The sequence below is a fragment of the Hemibagrus wyckioides genome, linkage group LG04, assembly GCF_019097595.1.
Source record: "Hemibagrus wyckioides isolate EC202008001 linkage group LG04, SWU_Hwy_1.0, whole genome shotgun sequence".
NCBI classification, from domain to species: domain Eukaryota; kingdom Metazoa; phylum Chordata; class Actinopteri; order Siluriformes; family Bagridae; genus Hemibagrus; species Hemibagrus wyckioides.
In genome coordinates, this window is record NC_080713.1 from 8,893,699 (window position 1) to 8,914,225 (window position 20,527).

At 42.7% G+C, this 20,527-nt stretch overlaps 1 protein-coding gene across 3 annotated transcripts in view; it reads right to left on the bottom strand.

Moving 5' to 3' along the window:
- Nucleotides 1–18,928, bottom strand: part of pak1 (p21 protein (Cdc42/Rac)-activated kinase 1) — a 61,391-nt gene extending 42,463 nt beyond the window's left edge. Inside the window, exon 1 of one of the 3 annotated variants that reach the window (XM_058387971.1) lies at nt 18,781–18,928. The gene's annotated coding sequence lies outside the window, so the exon portion shown is untranslated. Of the gene's footprint in view, nt 1–4,536; nt 4,558–14,470; nt 14,555–18,780 lie in introns of those variants that run through there. The other 2 variants (XM_058387975.1, XM_058387976.1) reach the window with 2 other exon arrangements.
- Nucleotides 18,929–20,527: the final 1,599 nt, after the last annotated feature.

Below are 20,527 nucleotides of genomic sequence, written 5' to 3' on the forward strand. Positions count from 1 at the left end.
CTATGCTGGCAAAAGTTTTGGGACACCCCTCCAAATCATTGGATTCAGGTGTTGTTTTTCAGGGGTTGGGCTTGGCTTCTTAGATCCAGTGAAAGGAACGGATGACCCCTTCCTGTTCCAACATGACTGCACACCAGTGCACAAAGCAAGGTTAAGTAAAGACATGGATGAGTGAGTTTGGGGTGGAGGAACTTGACTGGCCTGCACAGAGTCCTGACCTCAACCTGATAGAACACCTTTGGGGTGAATTAGAGCAGAGACTGTGAGCCAGGCCTTCTCGTGCCTGACCTCACAAATGCGCTTTTAGATGAATGGTCAAAAATTCCCATAAACACACCTTGTATATTACACCATATCAGTTGTGTTTTTATGGATGTGTGAGTAAAAAATATCCCAAATCACCTGACACGACTGTCACTGAAAAAGTTAAGTAGCCTTTATTTGTCACATATACATTACTGCACAGTGAAATTCTTACTTCGTATATCATACCCTTGGAGGATTGGGGTTAGAGCACAGGGTCAGGCATGATGCAACACCCCTGGAGCAGGAGGGGGGGGTTTGGGGGCTTTGATCAAGGGCCCATCGGTGGCAGCTTGGCAGTGATGGGGCTTGAACCCAGATCTTCTGATCAACAAGCCTTGAAAAGCCTTAACCACTTCAGTTACCACCAAACCTACAGTCTGAGCTAGAAAGAAATCAGCCCCAGCCTTCTTCATATCACTGTGTATTTTTCTTACAACCATCGGTGAAGCTGTTGTGCTTAATTCCAAAACAATTCCACAAGCTACAGATGAAACCTTATATTCAGAAAGCCAGGGGAAGGTCTTACTTTTTAATATAAGGTTCATAAGGATGTTACAATGATCTTCCATGTTTACAGCCAGTGATTTCATTTTTAAGCACCGTGTTGATGCTTAAAGCAAAACAATGAAAGATTTTAAACGGAAGGAAGGAACGTTGCATAAATTATACTGAAGCATAAAAAGCTGGATGTCCGTTAGATCCTGGCAGCAAAATCAACGACGTGACACCTTCCATCAGCCTCAGGCTATATCTTCACTAATTCTCCACTTTGGTGCCAAGCGGCTGCTTTGCCGGCGTCTTGTGTTTCCGGCAGCCGTGCGTCTGGGATCCTCTCCTCCTGCGGTGTAATTCGATCGCGGCTTAATGCTCGTTCACGGTGCACGTGGGGAGATCCTTCGACACTCTTAAACTGAAGCACAAAATAATCTCGACAGAAAGAGCGTTTCAATTTCCTGCGCGAAGACTTTTACAAAGCGTCAGGTGCAGAGTGGACAGGAAGCGTTTAAGGTGAATATTCTGCTTTATACAACGATACGAAAAAAACCAACGAGTCTTCCTGTCTTTTGTGGGGTTTCTGTAAACAGGGACGTCCGATTTTATCCACAACGGACCGGTGTGGGTGCAGGTTTTCATTCCAGAAGCCACACCTGAGTCTAGTGGAAGTCAAGATCAACTGTGGAATCAGGTGTGGCTCCTGCTTGATTGGTATGAAAACCTGCAGCCACACTGACTCTTTCCGGACAAGACTGGACATCGCTGCTTTAAACTGATAAGCTGAAGAAAAAAGAAATTGAGATTGTTGAGCGAATGATGATTGATCACACCACCGGTCGTTGTTTAATAACCTGTAACAGCACACAGGACAGTGAAGCACACACTGTGGTACCGAACCCGAGACTCTCTGTAGAAAGTGGTGAGAGCTCAGTTTCGCTGGAACTGTGTCACCACTCCCGTGAACTGGACCTGCTCTTGTTCAGGAAGTAAAGTAACCTGTGTGAGTGTTCATTCATTTCCACAGTTTCATATGAGTGGCAGGGTAACACTGTGAGAACATAGTAGCAGTGATGCTCTTCATGCGTGTTTTTTGATCATGCACCATGGTTCGAAAGAATCGAGCGAGTCTGCTCAAGCGACACCAGTGCTGCAGAAACAATCACCCTCCGGTTCGGATGTCAGTAAACACACCGTCTGTGTGATCAGGTAACCGGATCAGGCAACCGAACAGACTCTCAGAGGGCAATTTGCCTTCTTCTAGTGTAATAAGCATCTGACAGTAATGACAGACTGAGGCCGTGATTACACACTACAAAACACACACACCCTTGTCCTTGTGTACACAGTACAGTTAATGGGAGGTAGTGTGTGTGTGTGTGTGTGTGTGTACGTACACAGTGTGTGTGTGACTTCTCTGCAGAACCACTCCCTCTCAGCTGAGATTCATTATTCCCCCCCAACACACACACACACACACACACAAAGCAGAGGAGCCTTGTCTCAAATCACATACTCCTAAAACTTAAGCGTTTACAGCAAACAGAATTATATTGGTGTACACATTGACATGTACACACATCAGCGTACTTATATCCTCTGTGTGCTCAGTGGACACACACACGACCACTTAAAGCCTTAATTCATCTGTAGAGTCCAGACGTACGAAAACAATGAAAGCGAAGACAAAGGCAAAGAAGAGGAAAAAGATAAAGAATCAAAGAGGGAAAATAGGATGATGAGGAATAAGGAGAATGTTTTACTCTTTTTCTTTGTATTTTTTCTCTTCAAAGACAAAGAAAAAGACGAAGAAGATGCATTAGGAGAAAAAGAAGAAGAAGGAAAATAAGATGTAGAATGAAAGCGTAGAAGAGGATGAAGACAAGGAATACTAAAGAATGACAAATAAGATCAAGAATTCAAATAAAAATAGAAAGATGATGAAAAAGAAGAAGGATGAAAACGAAGAGGATGAAAAATATAAACAACCAAAAAAAAGAAAAAATATATATAAAAAAAGACAAAGGAAAAAGAAGATGGAAACAAAGGAGAATAAAAGGAGGACAAAGAATAAGACAAAGACAAATGAGATGAAAAAGAAGATAGACAAAAAAAAACAAAAAAAAAACAGAATCTGGTCCTATAGAAATGAACAAATCAGAAATCAGAAGATTAAAATGCAAGCTCACTTGCTATAATGCATACACACACACACACACACACACACACACACACACACACACATGCTGCAAACATGAAGGGAATCCCTGCCACAGCTGCCCTCCATCCACCAGCTGTCTGACTCCACCCTCAAAAAAAGCCCAGCACTCAGAAGTACCCATCACCACGGCGACGTTCTAAATAATGCAAACTGCTGTGCATGCTGGGAAATTACAGAGCAAAGCTGCAGCGCTGCGGGGGAATGGGGAGTTTGGGCCCTGAATACACACAATAGCTTGAGTTGCTGTGGATACACAATGTGCGCACACACACACACACACACGCCCTAGCTACACGCTGTAACTGAGATATGTTCTTCAACCTATTCACCCAGAGCTTGTAACAGAGCCTGGCTCTGACCTCATGGGAACATCTCCGCTCTCCCACCTCGAAGATGATCAGATTTTGTCCACCATTAGTATTATTTTTAAACATCCTTTCTTTACCATTAGGTATATAGTTATACGAGCTGCATCGCAGTCAGCTTGCTAGCTCCCTAGGTCATGAGTCAGTATATGGCAGGGGTAGGTCACGTCAGTCCTGGAGAGCGGGTGTCCTACATATTTTAGCTTAAACCCTAGAACCTTAGCTTGTTCAGGTGTGTCTTCACTGATTAGCTTGTTCAGCGGTTATCCGGGACCCGTGGTAATATGGCTTTCTTCGACTTTCTTTGAGTCTGGGGCACTGGTCACTACACACTGAGACACTAATGACCAAATCTGACTACACACCTGCTTTATAAAACTTTGACAAAACGAATTTTGTTTATACACTATGGAAAGAATACTACTGCAAACCCCAGCAGCAATTCTAGTGGATTATGTTCAAATCATTAGTCTCAAATAAGACTCAAACAAACACTATACAGAACATCAAATATAGCTGAAAATCATGTTCATGCCAAATAACAAGCTACACTATATTGCCAAAAGTTTTGGGACGTCTGCCATTACGTGCACATGAATGCAATTTGGAACTGGCCCGCCCTTTGTAGCTATAACAACTTCAACTCTTCTGGGAAGGCTTTCCACAAGGTTTAGGAGTGTGTCTATGGGAATTTTTGACCATTCCTCTCTAGAAGCACATTTGTGAGGTCAGGAACAGAAACAGAACACCTGAATTCAATGATTTGGACAATATAGTGTATCTTTGCTTCACTGTGGGAGGCTGGAATGGATTATCTGCATTTATATTATTTCTTATGGGAAAATTCGTTTCACAATACAAATTTTCACCTTAAGAAATCTCCTCCAGGACGAATTAAATTCCTATGCCGAGATTCCACTGTATATGATCAAGGGAAATATATAAATCATGCATTTTGTATTTTTTATCTATCTCTCAAGTGCTACCTAGACAGACAGACAGACAGACAAATAGATAGACAGATAGATAGATAGATTTAATGTTAGAAACAACCGATCAGGGAATTTTTTTATACTTTGCAAATAAAGTCAAAGAAAGTTAGATAAGATAAGCCACGCTCTTTCCTCATCGCCGTTTTCACCCAACACGCACCTCACCATGTAGTTTTATGTAGCACTGTGGTGTGTTCTGTAGCTCTGCGTTGTTGTGTTCTGTAGCTCTGCGTTGTTGTGTTCTGTAGCTCTGCGTTGTTGTGTTCTGTAGCTCTGCGTTGTTGTGTTCTGTAGCTCTGCGTTGTTGTGTTCTGTAGCTCTGCGTTGTTGTGTTCTGTAGCTCTGCGTTGTTGTGTTCTGTAGCTCTGCGTTGTTGTGTTCTGTAGCTCTGCGTTGTTGTGTTCTGTAGCTCTGCGTTGTTGTGTTCTGTAGCTCTGCGTTGTTGTGTTCTGTAGCTCTGCGTTGATGTGTTCTGTAGCTCTGCGTTGATGTGTTCTGTAGCTCTGCGTTGTTGTGTTCTGTAGCTCTGCGTTGTTGTGTTCTGTAGCTCTGCGTTGTTGTGTTCTGTAGCTCTGCGTTGATGTGTTCTGTAGCTCTGCGTTGATGTGTTCTGTAGCTCTGCGTTGATGTGTTCTGTAGCTCTGCGTTGATGTGTTCTGTAGCTCTGCGTTGATGTGTTCTGTAGCTCTGCGTTGATGTGTTCTGTAGCTCTGCGTTGATGTGTTCTGTAGCTCTGCGTTGATGTGTTCTGTAGCTCTGCGTTGATGTGTTCTGTAGCTCTGCGTTGATGTGTTCTGTAGCTCTGCGTTGATGTGTTCTGTAGCTCTGCGTTGTTGTGTTCTGTAGCTCTGCGTTGATGTGTTCTGTAGCTCTGCGTTGATGTGTTCTGTAGCTCTGCGTTGATGTGTTCTGTAGCTCTGCGTTGATGTGTTCTGTAGCTCAGCGTTGATGTGTTCTGTAGCTCTGCGTTGATGTGTTCTGTAGCTCTGCGTTGATGTGTTCTGTAGCTCTGCGTTGTTGTGTTCTGTAGCTCTGCGTTGATGTGTTCTGTAGCTCTGCGTTGATGTGTTCTGTAGCTCTGCGTTGATGTGTTCTGTAGCTCTGCGTTGATGTGTTCTGTAGCTCTGCGTTGATGTGTTCTGTAGCTAAGCGTTGATGAGTTCTGTAGCTCTCCGTTGATGTGTTCTGTAGCTCTGTGCTGTGTTCTGTAGCCTTATGTTTTGTTATGTAGCACCATACTGCACTGTGTATTGCGTCAGCTATATGTGGTTGAAAGGACAATAAAAGCTTCTTGACTCGGCTTGATGTGGAATCGGGTGTGACTCCTGCTTGATTAGATTGAAAACCTGCACCCACAGAAAAGACTGGACACTGCTCACACCATAAAGGAGAAAGATACAGTAAGGTTGGAAAGTGTATCTCACTCAGGTGAACCTGAGATGCCCTGCAATGCTGAATTTCTGATTAGCAGAGGGATTGCACAATGAACCATGAACATGTAAGGAACCCTGGTACTGACCGAATAAACAAATGAAGTATTTCATAACTGCCAGTCTGATATAGAATGAGTCAGGACTGTTGGCTTTCAGTGTGAGATGTGTGTTTTCCCCTCTGTTGGATAGCCTTACATGGAATTTTAGTGGTTGTAGATAAACACCTTCACATTTTAGATGCTTATGAACAAGCACTTGGGGCATCACAAGGAGCAGAAATGGGTTTGATATCAACATTTACTTTGAATATAGAAACATTTGAGTGGAAAATCTATGAATATTATTACACTATTACTCCTTTTTTAATGAACATACTGACTGTTTGAGCTTCCAACAAGTTACCTGAGAGCCAGAAACGCACGAACCTGACATGAATAATATCAAAATCAATTAACGTGTAATTAATTAACAAGGTCATACTGCAATAAAACACTATAAATAAACATCTCCAGTCACTTACAACTTCTATATGGTGTCCATACAACATATAAGACCACAACAGTTCTAGACAGAGCCCTCGTTCAGCCTGCCGCCCTTCATGAAGCTCTCGTCCAGTGAGCGCAATCACAGTACGGCCTTGTCCAAGACGGACACATGCAATGCTGCCTTCCCTGACGAGACAGCTGTCCTCGCGATTGGGACAGAGTTTGTCTCGGCATCACTAAACACTCGCCAAAACATTTGAGCGCTTCCTCTCAAGTGCTAGATTTTGTGTCCACAATGACAATATTGTGTTTGCTTAATATCTTAATCCAACAAATAATGAATGACTGGCATAGGATTTAAGTCACAAGAGCCAAGCCTGCAGAGAATCCCCAAGACCGGCCAAAATAATAATAATAAAAAAAAACCCACCACCACATACCCCTTTAATTCTAACTGAGACCTAAAAACCCTTCCTTTAAAGATCTCAGCTGTAGCATGCTGATTTTCTGAGCAGTCCTTCCAGAAATTAACATTGACATCTCCCCGAAATTCCTTTTTTAGACCTTTTTTAGAGCTTTTTAGCTCTAAGGATTTTACACAGATTCAGGCCAAGACACTTGGTGTGACATCATCACGACGAGCTATCAGTCAAAGCTCTCTTCCGTTCACGTGTGTCGAACACGAATACATCTATCACAGAAAGTAATTACATATCTGTCTTCAGTGATGGCGGTTTAAAAGAAGAAACCAGTGCTGGAAATTTCGTCAAACTGTCACTTCGACGATCCCCAAAAAAAATCCTCAAGGAGAAACTGAGACTGTTGAAGCAAAATCTTTGAGGGACTGAGTTACACTTACTAGTGCAGGGTGAAGGGTGTAATCAGATACACTGTATTGCCAAAATAGCAGTTTTGGCAGTTTGAGGAAGGCAACTTCCTGTTCGAACATGACTGCGCACCAGTGCACAAACCATAAAGACGAACGAGTTTGCTGTGGAGGAACTTGAACTCATCCTTTATGGACCTTGCTTTGTGCACTGGTGTGCAGTCATGTTGGAACAGGAAGGGGTCATCCCCAAACTGTTCCCACAAAGTTGGGGGCATGAAATTGTCCAAAATGTCTTGGTATGCTGAAGCAATAATAGTTCCTTTCACTGGAACTAAGGGGCCGAGCCCAAATCCTGATAAACACCGCCTGAATTCAATGATTTGGAGGGGTGTCCCAAAACTTTTGGCAATATAGTGCATCAGTGGAGTCTAACACGAAATCACGAAGTAGAACAAATATACTCGAGTGATTGGATGTAGGATGTTGCTAAATAAACCGAGGGAGAAGGCAGTCTGTTGGCTGCTTATTGTCATTTAAGGTGTTCAGTACAAGTGTGAATTCACACCTGGGAACTTGTCCCTGGGCATCTTAAAAAAAGGTGGTCCAGGATTCAATTCAACTACATTAACAGGTGTGGAAGCTAATAGAGTTTATTTCCCTTCCAATACGGACCATTTAAGCAACACCGGCTCAATGATTAAGGCTCTGGATTACTGATCAGAAGGGCAGAGGTTCAAGCCCCAGCACTCCCAATCTGCCTTGTACTGAGCAAGGCTCTTAACCCTCTTTGACTCATGAGTGCTGACCCTGTGGGTGTGACCTTAGCTTCCTAACAAGCTAGGATTGTCACATTACTTCCTGTTTTAGGCAGGGTTATTAAAGTTTTTGCTTTCTAAAACCAGCCTTCAAGTGACTGAAGCAAAGATACACAGTATTGCCAAATGTTTTGGGACACCCCTCCAAATCATTGAATTCAGGTGTTGTTTTCCAGGGGTTGGGCTCGGCCCCTTAGTTCCAATGAAAGGAACTCTTAATGCTTCAGCATACCAAGACATTTTGGACAATTTCATGCTCCAAACTTTGTGGGAACAGTTTGGGGATGACCCCTTCCTGTTCCAACATGATTGCACACCAGTGCACAAAGCAAGGTCCATAAAGACATGGATGACAGAGTCTGGTGTGGATGAACTTGACTGACCTGCACAGAGTCCTGACCTCAACCCGATAGAACACCTTTGGGATGAATTAGAGTGGAGACTGTGAGCCAGACCTTCTCGTCCAACAGCAGTGCCTGACCTCACAAAATGCGCCTCTAGAGGAATGGTCAAAAATTCCCATAAACACACTCCTAAACCTTGTGGAAAACCTTCCCAGAAGAGTTGAAGCTGTTATAGCTACAAAGGGCGGGTCAACTCCAGATTACATTCATGTGCATGGAAAGGCAGATGTCCCAAAACTTTTGGCAACATAGTGTATCATCTTTGAGAGCTTAAAAAAAATCTACATCATCCCAGCCCACATGGCATCTCCTACTCGTTTGATTAGTTTTATTTATGCATTGTTAAGTAAACGCATAAACCAGGATCTGACTGATTTGCAAGCCTGTTTGTGCAAAACCTGGTGTGGACATATGGATGCGTGCAACTGACCCACGAAAGGAATCTGAAAGGAATTCTTCGACGTGAAAGCAAACCTGCGATTGTCAACCGGTCCTCCAAAACAATCACAGTATCGATGCAGGATTTGAATAAAAAGTGCAAACACCCTGAGTGAGAGAGGGGGGAAAAAAGGCCATGGGCTTTATAATGAAAGCATTTGTTCACGAGTCTTTAATTAATAACGAATGTAGAACTAAAAGAACCCACAGGCAAACTGTGAACTTCCTCGTTGTCTCTGCTCAAGGCAGGAACGTGACAGCTTCTGTTATCGGTCATTTTCATGCCATGTTCAGGTCAAAGCTTAAACCTATGAAGTCTCTGCAAAGTCCAGGGGACAAGAACCAAGCAAGAAAGTGGATGAGGGTGAGAAACAGGTTGCCGTGACAACCCGGTTGTTAGTAGGGATGTGGAGATGCGAGGAGATGTAATCTTATCATTTTTTAAAAAAAAGGAATATCATTGTAATTATTTCACATAGCCCCAAACCTTTCCACACCGTCTATTAAGATTTATGAAGTAAGGCCATAAAGACAAAGGTCACTTCTCATACATGACCGAGAGAGAAACCAGAAATGAGGACAAAGGACAAAAACACCTTGTACTATACATCAAAGATCTCCCTGTTCATTTCTCTACTATCAGTATTACCACTCGGCCACGTGTCAGGGATACTGCAATCATTTAGCAGCTTCTTTGCTAGTTTTTCTACTTCCTGCTCCGATTCCGGCACTCAGTCGGCACAGCCTTGATGACTTAGAGCTCAAAGTCCGCTCGGTGCCACGACGACTTGGATCTAACAAGAATGTCAGTGCTCATAATCTTCAGCTTAAGAGCATTCGTTTGCTGAGAAATACAAACAACTCGTCTGGGGCTATAAAACTTGGTCGTTATGATGTCAGAAGAGCTGATGTTAAGTGCTGTGTGCAGCCAGTGCTGCAGTCCCAAAGCGTCCATCACGATCATTATCGTTAAAAAAAAAGGGAGAGGCCGACTTTAAACTGACTGAATGCCCGGGCAATACGCACGTTTAATCTAGATGTCAAACTGTTAGAAAGAAACCTGGTGCTGTTGGAATTGTCCATAGATTTTTCTGTTATCCTGAAAACAAAAATCAGAGTGGGTGTAGAAGACGGGACATGAGAGACAACAGGGGCCTGTGGGTGCTGTAAACAGTCATCAGGAAGACAGGAGGACAAGAAGACAGGAGGACAAGGAGGCAGGGAGGAATTTGGATAAGAAGACAAGAAGAAAGGAGGACTGGAAGACATAAAAACAGGAGGATAAGAAAACAGTAGGACATGTAGACAAGAAGGAGGACAGGAAGACATAAAAACAGGAGGATAAGAAAATAGTAGGACATGTAGACAAGAAGAAAGGAGGACAGGAAGACATAAAAACTGGAGAACAAGAAGACAGGACAAGGAGGCTGGGAGGAATTTGGATAAAAAGACAAGAAGAAAGGAGGACAGGATGACAAAAAACGGAAGATAAGAAAACAGTGGGACATGTAGACAAGAAGAAAGGAGGACAGGAAGACAAAAACGGGAGAACAAGAAGACAGGAGGACAAGAAGATGACAGGAAAAGAAGACAGGAAGAATAAAGGACAGGAGGATAAGGAGACAAGAAGACTGGAGGACACCGACAGAACAGCTACGCAGAAACAGGAAGTGATCCCCATCAGTGGACTTTCACTTGTCTGTGTGAACACAGGGTTCAGGTTGTGTTAAGTAGAAGTGGGGACTAATAGCCCTCTTGGTTCCTTTACAGAATGCTGGTAATGAATAGCTTCTTAAAGGTTAGTAATGACTAGGTTATAAGAGACACACCTAGCCTACAAGTCATACAGCGATGTACAGCGATATACAAACGTGCCTACGGCTTCATTAAATGACAAAAATATTCTAGAGTACTAGATTAGAACGCTATTAAAAAAAAAAAAAATACAATTATAGAAGCTCAAGTTATAGCAGCTATAAACAGTCATTCCCTTACCAGCCTCTCTGCTTTCTTAGACACTGAAAAACCCATAGCTTGCAACGTTACTGAGAGACCACCATCCTGCAGTGTCCTCTGTCCTGAAGACTGAAAAAGTTTCTGATTTGGAGGCAGGGAGGAATTAGGACAAGAGGAAAGACAGAAAAACAGGAGGATACGAAAAGAGAAGGACATGTAGACAGGAGGACAAGAGGAAAAAACGACAGGAAGAAAACAGGGCAGGAGTATAAGGAGACAAGAAGACTGGAGGACGGAGACAGGGCGATAAGAAGACATAAGAAAAGGAGGACAAGAAAAAAGGGGGACAGAAGGATGAAGAGACAAGGAGACTGTAGAACACCAACAGGGGGGAAAAGAAGACAAGAGGACAGAAAGTTAAGGAGACAAGAAGACTGGAGGATACAGTCAGGGGAAAAAGAAAACAAGAGGAAAGGAGGACAGAAAAAAAAGGACAGAAGGATAAAGAAAGGAGGACAGGAAGAGAGAACAGGAGGATAAGAAGTCAAGAAGACTGGAGAACAGAGACAGGGGGATAAGAAGACAAGAGGAAAGGAGGAAAGGAAGAAAGGACAGGAGGATAAGGAGACAAGAAGACTGGAGGATACAGACAGGGGAAAAAGAAAATGAGAGGAAAGGAGGACAGGAAGAAAGGAGGACAGGAGGAAAGGAAAAAAGGACAGAAGGATAAGAAGACAAGAGGAAAGGAGGACAGGAAGAGAGGGCAGGAGGATAAGGAGACAAGAAGACTGGAGGACAGAGACAGGGGGATAAGAAGACAAGAGGAAAGGAGGACAGAAAAAAAGGACAGAAGGATAAGACGACAAGAGGAAAGGAGGACAGGAAGAGAGAACAGGAGGATAAGAAGTCAAGAAGACTGGAGAACAGAGACAGGGGGATAAGAAGACAAGAGGAAAGGAGGAAAGGAAGAAAGGACAGGAGGATAAGGAGACAAGAAGACTGAAGGATACAGACAGGGGAAAAAGAAAACGAGAGGAAAGGAGGACAGGAAGAAAGGAGGACAGGAGGAAAGGAAAAAAGGACAGGAGGATAAGAAGTCAAGAAGACTGGAGAACAGAGACAGGGGGATAAGAAGACAAGAGGAAAGGAGGAAAGGAAGAAAGGACAGGAGGATAAGGAGACAAGAAGACTGAAGGATACAGACAGGGGAAAAAGAAAACGAGAGGAAAGGAGGACAGGAAGAAAGGAGGACAGGAGGAAAGGAAAAAAGGACAGAAGGATAAGAAGACAAGAGGAAAGGAGGACAGGAAGAGAGGGCAGGAGGATAAGGAGACAAGAAGACTGGAGGACAGAGACAGGGGGATAAGAAGACAAGAATAAAGGAGGACAGCTGAAGACTTTCCCTTTATGGAAAACGTCCTGATTGGACGTGGTTCTGATAGAAAGGTGCATGACTCAGCAGACCATCACAATATCAGGCAGGTGGTCATAATGTTATGCCTGATCAGTGTATATTCTTCAGCTCATTAAATAATCATGGGATTTTTTTTTTTGGCTGACATTCTAGCATTTCTAAAATTCTGGTGTTTGAGACTGAGCTCATGTCTGGTTCTGCTGCTCGGCTCACGCCAATAATCGGAAAACGACCGCAAGAGTGATATCCAGACAGAGATATTTACACTTGACAGCGTTATTATTGCTCGACTAGCCAGGAGTCCACACATGAGTGCGTTCGGGAGCATGTGAACTAAATGCTAAAAAAGCACAGCAAATGAATCCAGGATGTTGGAGGAAAGTGAGAGAGGGAGAGAGAGACGGGGAAATAAAGAGCTTCAGGTCTTCTTGGGGAACTGTATCTCGGGTTGAAGATGCTGATGTGGAACGATGGCTGTGTTGTGTAACCAATTTAGCTAACAGGGTCGCTGAGAATAATAACAAAATATATAAAAGAGGAAGAACAAGAAGGCACAGAAGGACAAAAACAAAACCAAAGCCCAAAAATACGAGGTGAAAAATCTACAACATGGAAAATAGTAGAACATTAAACAGTTTCTTTATTTTACTTTTCTCTGTGCTCTGTGTTCAATTGCGTCATTTAATCACTGTGAATTTCCCTTCAGCTCTTCACCTGGATATCCAGTAGAAATTTAGCCACGTGTCAGGAGTTACTGGGACGCTTCCTTGCCAGACCACCAGGGCGTCTTGGCAAGTGGTTTATTTATGCATCACTTTTGTTCCCAGGTGGACGGTGCCACGCCCTTTCACCTGTCGCTTGGTTTCCCTTGATGTGCTGCTTTATACGCCGATCAGGCACAACATTATGACCACCTGCCTAAAATTGTGTTGGTCCCCCTTTTGCACAGTCACCCATCATGCACTGTGTATTCTGACACCTTTCTATCAGAACCAGCATTAACTTCTTCAGCAATCTGAGCAACAGTAGCTCGTCTGTTGGATCGGATGACACGGGCCGGCCTTCGCTCCCCACGTGCATCAATGAGCCTTGGCTGCCCATGATCCTATCACCGGTTTCTTGGACCACTTTTGATAGATACTGACCACTGCAGACTGGGAAGAGCTGCAGTTTTGGAGATGCTCTGATGCTCTGTGGTCTAGCCATCACAATTTGGCCCTTCATCAAACTCACTCAAATCCTTACGCTTGTCCATTTTTCCTGCTTCTAACACATCAACTTTGAGGACAAAATGTTCACTTGCTGCCTAATATATCCCACCCACTAACAGGTGCCATGATGAGGAGATCATCAGTGTTATTCACTTCACCTGGTCATAATGTTATGCCTGATCTGTGTATAATTAACAATAGTTAACTATATTTATTAAAAAGATACCACTGAAATATTGGAATGTTCAAACACTACACTTCATAAAGTCAACCGAATGAGGGAAAAAAAAAAATCTAGTGCTTTACAAACAGTATTAATAGTAACGATTAATTAGAAATACGCTGTTTTCTTTTCCTCGTGCACCAGTCGGCCATGTTTAAACACTCTGAGCGGCAGATCAACAGAGAAAACGTCGGTCATGAAGCCGTTTAAACATCTCAATTGTCAAAGGGATTAATGCCAAACTTAAACATGTTTTTCGACAGTTTCCTCAAACGTGAAAGAGAGGAAATAGTCCCATGCTCTTGTTTGGGCTGGAGCTTCTGTAAGATTTATCATTTGTCACCATTTTTAAAATGGTACATTGCAAGCAGGGGGGGGGGAAATCAATATCAAGACAAGCTTAGACCCATGTCCCTTTTTCCCTTTATGGGATGTGCTAGACCGAACCGTGCTCCAGCCTGCTCTGAGGTTTGAGGCACTGCTATAAAATGGTAGATATTGCACTACTGACCGGAAGGTTGTTAGTTCAATTCCCAAGACCACCAAGCTGCCTCTGCTGGACCCTTGAGCAAGGCCCTTAAGCCTCAAGTCTGGGCTTCTTAAAAAAAATCTAGCAGGCTCTATTTAATGACTAGTGATCTCTGCGTATATTTACTTATGTTTTTTCCTGTTTCCCGTTAAACAGCTTTCTATCTAGAAATCTGAATCATGCTACATAATTTAGGTGTCAGGAGTTACTGGAACAGTTCCTTGTCAGACCACCAGGTGGCCGAACGCCACGTTATCTAGACTTTTATGTTATAGTCATGTTTTGTTGAAGTTTCCATGTTACTTTTAAAGTAGTCGTGTTAAGTTTTGTTTTGTTAAATAAAAGCAGTGCACATACGTTTGGGTCTGATCAGCTACTGTCGGCGATCGAGCAGACGGCGGAGATCCGGGTTCGATCCCCGCCATCGGCGGCGTCCATCCCCTACGTTACAGATACGTTACGTCAACATGTATATAAACATAATGACTGACACTGACCAAGACGACAGGACAAACATATACACAGAACAGGCATAACATTATGGCCACTGAAAGGTGAAGTGAATAACACTGATGATCTCATCATGGCACCTGTTAGTGGGTGGGATATATTAGGCAGCAACATTTTGTCCTCAAAGTTGATGTGTTAGAAGCAGGAAAAATGGGCAAGAGTAAGGATTTGAGCGAGTTTGATTAGGGCCAAATTGTGATGGCTAGACGACTGGATCAGAGCATCTCCAAAACTGCAGCTCTTGTGGGGTGTTCCCGGTCTGCAGTGGTCAGTATCTATCAAAAGTGGTCCACAGTGGTGAACCGGTGACAGGGTCATGGGCGGCCAAGGCTCACTGATGCACGTGGGGAGCGAAGGCTGGCCCGTGTGATCCGATCCAACAGACGAGCTACTGTTACTCAAATTGCTGAAGAAGTTAATGCTGGTTCTGATAGAAAGGTCTCAGAATACACAGTGCATGATGGGTCAGCACAATACACACAATATTAGGCAGGTAGTCATAATGTTATGCCTGTTCTGTGTATACTTGTCTCACATGAGCTAAATCCAACATGAATGAACTCAAAATATTTTACTTTTAACTTGAAAGAAAGCATGAGCGCCTGAACAAGAGCATGTGAGATAACGGAAGAGGGAAGAGGGCGTGGCCTCCAGGTTTAAATCAATCCAGATTAAGATGTTGATTGGCTCATTTCCCATTTTACTGTGGAGGAAGAGACTGATATTTTGGTGTATTTCTAAATGATCATTTGTATTAGTGTACACCATGTTAACCAGAAGCATCTTTCACATGGTAACCATAGCAACAGCAAACTAAACACAGCTAGCGTTTGGTTAATACAGCTTACACCGCTATTCTTTTAGAAAAATATCAACATTTTCTAATATTCTGCAATAAAAGCAACCTCTCTTCCTACAAGAGGAGTGGAGAGACCCTGGTCAAAAACAGCAGAGAGGAAACCACACTCCCAGATGCACATAATCATGCATCTGATACAATATCTACAGTTTAGGTCATGGGTCACTCCACCCCCATGTTCCCCTCCTCCACCCTCCTTGACAGCATCATGTTTTGGCCAAGCGCACATCTGGAGGGTGTGCGAGAGCAGGCTGGGGCGTTAGGGATGATGTGTAAGGGGTGTTTCGAGGAGCATATGGTAGCGTGTTTGCCCCAGGGAGATCCTCATTACCAAATGCTGATACACTGGTCTGTGTCTGCTCAATAAGCGCACCTCTGAGCTCAACAAAACACAAAAACACACTCCGAACCACAACGCATGTTACAAAAGCATGTGTATGAGCCATGTGTATGTCTCATCCCAGACACTAGTCCCATCTGTCTGTCTCTCTACCACTAGCTGTCTGTCTCTCCATCTGTCTATTAGGCAGCCAGTCTCTCTCCCTTTATGTCTGACAGATACTTTCTCCCCTTCATATGTCGGTCTATTGCTCTCTCTGTCTCTCAGTCTTTCACCATTTTTTTGTCTCTCTCCCTCTCCCTCGGACAGTCTCTCCTTCCTTGCCTCCATGTCTGATAGTTTCTCTCCCTCTATCTGTCTCTATGTCCCCGCCCCCCAGTATTGGACTCTCTCCCTCTGTATGAGCGTGTCTCTGGCTTTCTCCCTGTCTCTGATGTATTTCTCTTTCTCTGTCCATGGTCTATCAATCTGTCTCTCAGTCTTTATCCTACTTTCAGTTGGTGTCTCCACTACTTTGTCGGTCTTTTGCTCCATCTGTAAGTCTGAATCTGACCATCTTTTACCTTCCACTGGTCTCTCACTGTCTTGTGGCTTCTCCTTCTCCCTGTCTGTCTGTCAGCCTCTTCCACTGTCTGTCTTTACCTCAATTTGTCTGTCTGTCTGGCTGTCAGTCAGACTCATAATCTGCCTGTCAGTTCTCCCTCTGTCTGCCAGCCAATCTCCCTCTGTGTGGCTGTCAGTCAGTCTATCCTTCACCCTGTCTGTCTGTCTGTTTGTAAGACAGTCTATCCTTCACCATGTCTGTCTGGCTGTAAGACAGTCTTCACCCTGTTTGTCTGTCTGTAAGACAGTCTATCCTTCACCCTGTCTGTCTGTAAGACAGTCTATCCTTCATCCTGTCTGTCTGTCTGTAAGACAGTCTATCCTTCACCCTGTCTGTCAGTCAGTCAGTGTATTCTTCACCCTGTCTTTCTGCCTATCATTCTCTCAGTCTGTCTGCCTGTCTCTCTCCCTCTGTCTGACAGTCAGCCTCTTGCTCCATCCATTAGTCAGTCTCACCCTGTCTGTCTGTCAGTCACTCGGTCAGTCTGTCCATCAGTCAATCTTTCCCTCTGTCATTCAGTCAGTTGTTCAGTCAATCTGTCTATCAGTCTCCATTGGTCTATCGGTCAGTCTCCATCGGCCTGCCTTTTGGTCAGTGTCCATTTCTCTGTCTGCCGGCCAGTCTCTCCCTCTGCCTGCCTGTATGTCACACACACCAACACAACCAGAAGACTTTGATCATAGCAGACAGCAACTAAATAATAACTGTGATACTGAAGCATGGCAGCATCGTTACTGGTAGCAGCCTGTCTCCAGAGATCAGAGTGAGATATGACAGCAGACTTCATCTGTAATTTAGAGCAGATACACTTGTATGGCCAAAACTTTATGGACACCTGACCATCACACCCATATATGGTTCTTCCCAAACTTTTCTCAGAAAGTTCAAAAGCACAAGATGTCTCTTTATGGTCTAACATTACAATTTCCCATCACTGAAACTAACAGACCTAAACCTGTTCCAGCATGACAATGCCCCTGTGCACAAAGCACTGTCCATAAACACATGGAAGAACTCAAAGCCCTGACCGCAACCTGACCGAAGAACAATGCTTCCAACAATTATATCTGCATCAACAGCTCCATTAAACCCAGATCCCCAATACTGCTCCATCACTGCTTCAATGTCTGCTGTATATTAGTCAGACTTGCAGTGCATCCAGGAAAGAGCGTTTCAGGGCAACATCCACACCCATTTCCACGCTTGTTCCCACCTAGTGAACTAGTTTTATTTCTCAAATCCACCTCTCAAGGGAGGAATCCGACATAGATACAGGAAGAACATGTGAAACAACACACAGGCAGCTCAGATTCTTGCTTTATCAGGGTCTACACAGTCTAGTAGAAGAACAGAAAGTCACATGATGGTGATTTGACCTGAGAAAAGACTACGTTACAGATCCATGCTTGATCTGGAACTTAATTTGCTTTCATGAGATCTCAGATTTCTGAACACGATGATCATGGTCATGTGAATTAAAACTATTGCTGGAAGGGGAGATGGACAGATAGATAGACAGATAGACAGGAAGCTAGATTTAATTGATCGAGTTATAGGATCAAAACAGCAAAAAGGGCAGGAATGACGTGCGGTCCATACACGTTAGAATAAGTGCTGGGAGGACAAAAACAAAAACAAACAAATAGGTTAATGGTAAAAATAATCCTGTATGTCCAGAGGAGTACAGATGTGCAGATAACATCTCCCTGATGTTAACACTGAAATGTGATCTCATTCCCGATCCTCTGTTTGCTCTAAAATACCTGTCTTGAGTCCAGAGTTATTTTCCCCAGCTTTCATTAGGTTAGAGACGGGGAAAGACAGGAAGGTGTGGAGTTTAGAGAGATTACAGAAGCAGCCTGATAGCTGCACATTGCACTCAAATGGCTGGGTAATGATGAGCTCATGAGCAGCACTCACAGCAAATCACAGCAATCACAAATCATCAGAAATGAGCAAAAACAACCGAGAAATAAACAAACAACGAGTCTGTCCCGAGTGAGAGCCAATTTCTCAATCAGCAGAAATAAGCTAAATGCACAAGACATTGATGATGGGATTATTATTATGGCTATTATTAGTATCATAAATAACTTGCCAACCATTCATCGCGTATAAATATTACTAAGCATGGGGACATTTTCAACTCTTCGTTTTTAGAGATACTCTTCTGTAGTATATTTTGAAAGGTGAAGCTTATTTTAATAAGAAATCAAGCACAAGCACACGCACGCGCACAGACACCGGAGCAGACAGGCTACTTTTATACCCACGGCGCGAGCGCTTTAGTGGCTCACACACAAGGTAATTAAAATAAATCTAGCCATTTTTCTTGCTGTTTCTAAGCCACTTACCTCTAACAACGAAGTGAAAAGGCTTAAGCGACAATAATATCCCTCCTTCTCTGGTCCGCTCGCTCTCACACACTCACGCAGCGCCGCTCTGCCTCTTTCTCTCTCTCATTTACCCCAAACTTGCCCCGTGAGGCGCGCGCACACACAATCCTGCTGCTGCGTAGCAACGCCCCTCCTACACCGCTCGTGCCCGCTTCCATATTCGGGCCGTCATGCTTTCGGGTTGCCAGAAAGATTTTATTAATGTTACCAATTATTATTATTATTATTATTGTTCTTATTATTTTAAGCCCTGACGCATCTTGTATACATATCTATATCTATTTATTTTCCAAATCGAGAACGTATTTAATCCATAAATAATTTAGCTTATATCATAAACAGTGTCTGTTGTGTATATTCTGAAGTGTGCAACAACATTTTAGTCACTCGGGATTGTTATACACAAATCTGGCAACCCTTGTCGTCTTGTCGTTCGGCACGCTTTACACAAGAAGGGGCGGGGCTTTTATAGAATATTCATAAGGCAGCCTATTCTTCCTAAATTAGTACAATATTTTTAGTAAAAAAAAAATTAATGTTAATGTTTATAAAATTAACCTTATAACTAAAAAATTTAATAATCATCCTGTTTGTTATTAGCTATTTGTGTATTTTTTGTATATAGGATTTTAAGCCGTTATATATTTACACAACTCAAAGTGATTTGTTTTTATGCCATTTGTCTAGACTTGAAAGGGCGTGTTTATCTTAATAAGCTAATGCACTAATCTAAAATAAAATATATTTTGTTTTTGCCTTATGGTAATGCGGAAGCATTGTTTATAATTTGCTTTCAGAATACAGCATAGTAATGAAGTTGGAAGGAAAGCGGTTTGTCACGCTGCCACACCTTCACGTTGATTGGGAAATACATTAGACAGGAACACAGCGACACTTACAGGAGAAACGCGGTACTGCAGATAAACTCCTACTGTATCTCTGGGCGTAGCCACAAAAAATACCCCAGAAAATACAGAAAAAAATCTCTTTGCAAGATGTAAAATAATAATAATAATAATAATAATAATAATAATAATAATAATAAAGTCTTAACAACATATCTGCAATGATTGAACATTTGCTATTTTTCTATGAGATGTTATTCATTTGTTACAGTTAACCAACACTAAAAATATTTTATTATATATAATTTTCCATATTTTGGTCAGACATTTTTTAAGATTTTTTGGATGTACTGTGTCTGTAATACATCGTCTCTTAAGCTGTATTAATACAAATATTAAATCACTTGTGACCACAACTTTAACTGAACCTTAGCAAAACAGAAGAAGTCTTTCCGCCCACTTCACTATTATATCATAAATCCCTTTAAAGCTTCCTGGGGTTTTTTTGTGTTTTTTTTTTTTTTTACAGTATATTAATTGAATATACTAAATTGAACAATACAGGTGAATCCAAAACATTTGTTTATTTGGCTAAGATTGGGGGTTAAGGTTTGGTTAAGAAGCCAACTGAGGCACCTTGGCAGTGCTGAGACTGTAACACATGGTAATCTGTGCTAAAATTCAAAGCCTTAACCACTGACACACCACAAGTAACTCAACTAATTTGTACCGATTTAAGCTTTTATTAGCATATAAAGCATATAGCATATGCTTTTCATGGGTTTGGCTTGACCCCTTAGTTCCAGTAAAAGGAACTCTTAATGTTTCAGCATTCCAAGACATTTTGGACAATTTCATGC